The following is a 6,622-nucleotide window of genomic DNA, read 5'->3' on the forward strand; positions in this document are numbered from 1 at the left end:
GAGATATTCTGCCAACCATCTTTCCCTCAATGTAAAGGCGAAAATCAGAGCAAAAGTGTATGAAAACTCATACTCTGCAGCTTGCCTCATTTTCCTGTGTTCCATTTTGTATTTTGTTAATATTGAGTTGTAATATTGAATCCATGGCCAAGAGGCCTAAAGCTTTATTTATGATATTGATGTTTTCCTTTAATTATTATCCCATATTTCTTTCTTTATCCATTTATTGCACGTTTAGTTCATTATTTGCATAATGTAGGGTTTTTTAACACTAAAGACTCTAGTTGAATCCACTATAAGTTTTGTTTAGCTAAATAAGACAATCAATACCTTATCCCATTCGAGATAAAAGATAAAGTATTGATTGTCATCACTTGAAGCGTGATGACCCACATTTCACTAACCATATGACGAAGAGATTGTAGCAATACAATCTTGTCATCAAATTTGTTCTATGCATATATCACATAAATGCACAATATGTGTGATGAAAGCACCAAGTGGTTGCTCAGCTTAATAAGGACAAATTTCTTTCAGCTCAAACAAACAAATGAGTCACAAATCATAGCTTAAATTTAATTATTTGGGTCTTAAAAGGCGAGCAAGTATGACGAAGGCACCGAGAGGTTGTTCGCTTTAATTATGAAGTTAATAGATGCTTTGTATAGACTTGAAATATTAAACTTTCTTGTTTTACACTTAATTAATTAAATATTCCTACTCGTCCACGCCAAATCCTTGAGTTCATACTTCATTACATTTCATTGTCATAACCACCTTGCTGCTCTATTCACACCATAGTGTAAATATTTAGGAAATCATATTGTGCCTAACTTTATACTGTATAGTTGGCTCATAAAATTAGAATGCGAGATATATTCACTTAGGACATTAATTCCCTATGTTCAACCCTTGACTTACTAGAAAATCTCTCTTTCTCCACTTGCACTTGAGCAAGAAGATGAAAATTTGTGCTAAATGTTAATCATTATGTATTTAGCAATACATAGGTAGGACATGCACCTTTTATCGCATAACACTAACATAGACGCTAACTTAGTCGCATTATTAGAACCTCACACGAAAAATCTGCTAATGAATTATGCATAACGAAACGAACAAGCAAACCCCTTGTTCTCTATGTAATTCTAGTTGATTGTGTGGAAACCGGTAAGATGAAAATATAACCACTTGAATTAGTATAAATTTTAATGTTTATCATTTATTCATTAAATTAGAACAATTGGTCCCCTAAAGGTCAATTGATTGAGAATCAATCTTCATTGCAATTATATGTTTGATTTAATTATTAGAATTAGACTAAAACACCTAATTTATTACTTTTAATGCTTGAGAGAAAAATATCTTTACATTTCCTTGAATCTTGATTGAAAGCATATAATTTCACAACTAAAAAAGTAGCATTTGATTTTTTTTTACTGCCTTTGTTGTGTACCATCAACCTCCCCCTAATATTACTATATTACTTTATTTTAAAAATCTTTTGACAATTTTGCTTTTTTAACTTGAAGCCTACCATTGAATTCTCTTGGAATTTGATCCTTACTTGCTCTATTCTACCTATCAATTCACTAGTAAGATGCAAACTTTTTTATTGAAAAGTTTGGTCGTAGTGATTAATTCTTTTTACCCTATTATTTTCTTTAAGATTGTAGGACTCCATAAACCATTGGATGTATCTTTCTTATCATTGTATAAATTTTTTTGTGCAATAGAAATTGATTCTTGCATATTTTGATTTTTAACGATTCTACCACAAAGACACATTTTAGCCACCTGGAAAGAGTATTCAACAAAGGATGAAGTTCTTGCTTGTTCGTTTTGTTTATGTTTTCATGAAACATTCACCTAAGATTGTATTGGTTGTGAATGTGATTGTTTTAAAATTGGAATTGTGTTTCATTGGACTTGTTGTGGAATAAGTTGTGTTATCTTTTAAGAACAATATTCTAAAAACTTGCCTATAATTAAGACACACAGACTTATTTTTTAGTTTGTATGTTTGTGGTATGATGATGTGTCATTGAATACAGATCATTACATGCAAAATGTTTTCCAATATTCTCTTCATCATGCTAGTAGACATGATCATTGCATGCAAAATGCTCCCAATGTCACCACCACCTAGTTCCAAGGCTACGTTGTGCAAGCTTTCCTATTGCTTACCTAAGTGTAAGCGAGACAATAGGTTTTCTCAGATGAACCAGTGTTGAACACAAAAAATTATCAAAACTTAGTTCTATGGTCTACTTGTCAACTAAGTGTTATGACAAATAAGTTAAAAGAATATAAAAAGAATCATAACTACCTATGTATCCTATAAATATTGTGAAGGTGACTTAATGAGGTGGTTGCAAGAATGAAGGTGGTATAGAAGTGGCATTCACTAACTTGTGTTGCGAGAAGGATGAAGGTAGGTCTAAAGTTATAAGGAAAATAAGCTATACGACCACTTCAATGCAACGTAACTCACTAAACTATCTCATGATTAAGGCATGCTTCTCTCAAAGACATTGATAGCCACACTTGGTCTCCTTTCAGGATCCAAATGACTAAGTCTAGTTGAGTGAGGTATATCTAGAAGTAGTTACTTATACTACTAATAGAGTTTCGTGTTTAAGGATGACAATCTCTTGATGCCTATTCTCCATACTTGTTCACCTTTCGAGATACAAATGATGGAAGACATCTCGCAAGGTAGAGAAAACTCTTCCTTGCACGTGTTAGCTAGCTATGTCCTTGTTATTAACCCTCTTGTGTAGTTAGTGACATACACTAGCCAAGTGATGATAATAGCTCAGCTTACACAATAAGCATTATAAGTAAAACTCCTTATCAAGCATGAATCATAAAACTAAACTACAAACAACACAAAGACAGATGAACAATATAGAGATAGATAGATTGAAAAATGTATAAATATACATTGTACTAAAGAATGAAGTCGTTTGACCACTGTTCAATATGAAAACATACAATATAAAGAACATATAAAATGGAGACAAAAGAAAAGAAAAGATGTTACAAGTGAGGGGGAGATGGGGATGGGATCTTCTTCACTCAGACTACAAGTTTTCACTCTACAAACTAACTGAAGAAGACAGAGATGAACTTTACAGATGGTGGTAAGGCTAATCCTTGCCACCAACTCTCTAGGTATAGTCAGTTAATACAGATGTCTGGCCGTTATAAGCCATACAGGCTTTTTTCTCAACGGTGATTGAGTTTCTTATATAGACATCTTTTGGCAAGAAATCTATCATTTTGACCATGTAATCACCGAAAGGTGTCCTTTTTATGAAGTCACATCACTCAAACTTCCACTTTTGTCTTCTAGCAAACCTCTTATCGCGTGGTGATTTGGTCTTCTCGCCTTGCCTCTATGTGAGTTCCTTTGTGATTTGCTAGCTTATTCTTTTGTTAATAATTCTGCATTTAGACACTAAAAACAGAGTAAAGCAGGCATGAAACTTATGTGAAATATATTTATAAATAATTATGTATTTATAACATAAGTTACACATTTTGGCACACTTACCATGTGTTTTGGTCCCATTATTCTATCTAAAAGGTCATAATAACTTATATTTCTACAAATTATCAGCTCCTACATAATGTTAAGTTTTACTACAAGCAAGATCCACTTCTTTAGAAAAATAATTGTGTTGATGGTATAATAAAAGGTTGTGTTCCCTAAGAAGAAATTGTGGGTAATTTGAACTTTTGTCTCTTTTCGATCTATGATGGTCACTTTGGATATACTAGAACATTTTCTAAAGTACTTCAATAAGGTTTTTACTGGCCCTATCTTTCTAAAGAATGTTATACATTTCTTAAATCATGTGATAGGACAAAAAAAAAAAGAAATATTTCTAGATATCATGAGTTACCAACAACATCTATTTTGGAGGTAGAGCTTCTCGACGTCTGGGGAATAGATTTTATTGGACCTTTGTCATTGTCTTCTGATGGCTATTCATACATAATAGTTATAGTTGTTTACGTGTCTAAATGGGTCGAAGCAATAATTGTTAGAAATAATGAGGTACATACTGTATTGAAATACTTACATAGGAGCGTATACACACAATTTGACACACCTAAATTATGATGTAGCTAAAGCTATCCTTGTCACTTATAACATGTTTAGTGAATTGATTGCTTTTCGGTTCAACTTGAGCCATAGGAATACTGGTTTTCATTTCAAACAAACCTTAGGTAGGATCTTGTGTTCCACCATTTTCTGCTTATGTCGTCTACTAGTATGCAAAGGCATAACTCCTATGACATATCAAACTATTAGACATGTTATAGGTTCCTCTCACTTAATGCATGATGATGTACTCATGAGACTCCAACTCTAAGTTAACTTTCTTTTCTTACTCAAGACTTATTCTCTTAACTCTCTTAGGTGAAACCAAAGACTTGTACTAGAATTTTACTCTATTAGTTCTACTTGAACTCGACTCCTTGTTAGTTACCCATGAACTAATTTAACTTTGACTTGCTACTCTTAAGTTTCTTTCGAGTTAACTACTCTGAACTACACTCTTTCTAGTTCCCACGGAGCAAACTACTCTGATACCAAGTTGTCACACTCCATCCCAGAGCCCCTCCTCACTAGGCTTGAGATGACGACATGTTATGTCCAAGAAATTCAAATATCGTTCTCCTTCTAATGATACATGTTGATCCCACTTAACCTGAACGTAGAGAGTCTCTTTTTAAACATACACAATACAAAAAAATGTTTAAAACCTGAAAATATAAGACTTCATAATAGCTTCAAGGCATCCAAGCAATGGACAACCTATCTACTCAAGTCTTATGTAGACATAATTGAAATCAAAGTCTTAACAACATAAAACTATAGCTTTACAAACTCAGCTCAAGTAGTTCTTACTAGTCTATTACAATCAAAACAACTAAGTTGAATACTAATCTTAATTATAGACCACCATGCATAAAATGGAATGAGTTATACTAAAAAATCTTAAATTCAATTTCTAGTAGAGTGGGCAGATTTTTATCAAACGTCGGAACTACAATCTCTACCTATAAAGAAAATAAAACATTGAAGGGTGTGCTATAAAACCCCGTCAGTGACAAGTTTTAAAACAAAACATGCCTAACGTAATACTTTCTCTAGGCAAGTATTTCTAGCAATGCAACTCAAGGCTTAGGATGAACTAGCATGACATTATTACATTGTGGTAGAGCATGCCTAATACTCCAACGTCTTTCTTTCTAACTTTAACTCTACAATGTAGTAGAACACGTCCAGTACTCCAATCATCCTTGTCGTAGTGGGGCACGACCGACACTCACGACAACATCATTTCCATGGAGTACACTTAACATCAACAACCAAATAATATTTTATTTGCACATAATATTATCACAGTCTTAGTCTCAAATCTCAGTCATGCATCTAGTATCAATCTTAGAAATATCAAAACATTTAATCATGCTTTGTTTTTAAGTATACTTGCTTAAATTTTAACTTAGCTTAACTCGTACTTAACTACTACAATTATTTACCTCATCGTACTTAGATATTTTCACAACTCAACATTAAAATATTTTGCTTAGAAATCTCATGTTTAAAGGAACATGTGTCAACTTGAATGCTTTAAAACTTTGATCATACATACTTATTTACAAATCTCATCAAACACATTCTAAACTTGGAACTCATACTTTATACTTCATCCGTAACAAACATAATTTAAATACTTTAACTCAAAACATGCTATAAATATAATTTAATAAAACAAGTCTAGAAATTCATTTGTTACTCATTTTTGTCACTCACCAACTTTTGGCTAGTTCCTCGATCTATAGATTTTCCTTACTTCTTCTTGACTTTGTTATCTTTGGGCTCTTGGTAGCCTTAACTTTCTCACAACAACTTCTACAAAGTTTTCCTCGCTCAAACGAGCTCCTCTACAGATCAGACATCAAAATCAAACAGCTTTTTCTAGCAAACCTTGCTCTTAAGCTCCTTAAACATAAAAAAGAAAGCTTGGACTTACTTGGCTTAGACTTCAAGCACTAACTTTCTTTTTCTAGCTAAAGCTTTCTAAAAACCCTAAATTTTATTCTAGAACAAGGAGAAAATCGGAAATCTGATGTTTGATCAACATTTCTTGCTTTGCTTTAGCTCACCAACTCAAACACTCAAGAAACTTCACTCTCTTCTCAAGATTCTCTCTCTCAAGCTAACTTTATCTTCTCTCTTTGAAGAAAAACGATGGAAAATGTGAGAAAACAGTTTGGAGGGAGAGCTTATAACATGACCAAATTATATGTTAAAACCCTCAGATGAGAATCTATTTGGAAACCCTATCCGTTACGCATTTAAGTGATCTCAGTTAGGATTAGCTCAGAATCTCCCAAGATTCACTATTCTTCTAGACCAAAAAGCCATAAGTTATGTCCAAGAAATTCAAATAAATCTTCCTCTGTCTTCAGTCTCGACCAAATTACATTGAGATGACCCAAGAATATTATTCTAAAACCTTTATGTCTTTCATCTCGATCGACAAGCATCAAGATGCTTGTACTTTAGCTTTGGGATTAAGTTTTTGTCTTAAATCTC

Source organism: Cucumis sativus, chromosome 7 (assembly GCF_000004075.3).
Source record: "Cucumis sativus cultivar 9930 chromosome 7, Cucumber_9930_V3, whole genome shotgun sequence".
In the NCBI taxonomy this organism is placed as follows: Eukaryota; Viridiplantae; Streptophyta; class Magnoliopsida; order Cucurbitales; family Cucurbitaceae; genus Cucumis; species Cucumis sativus.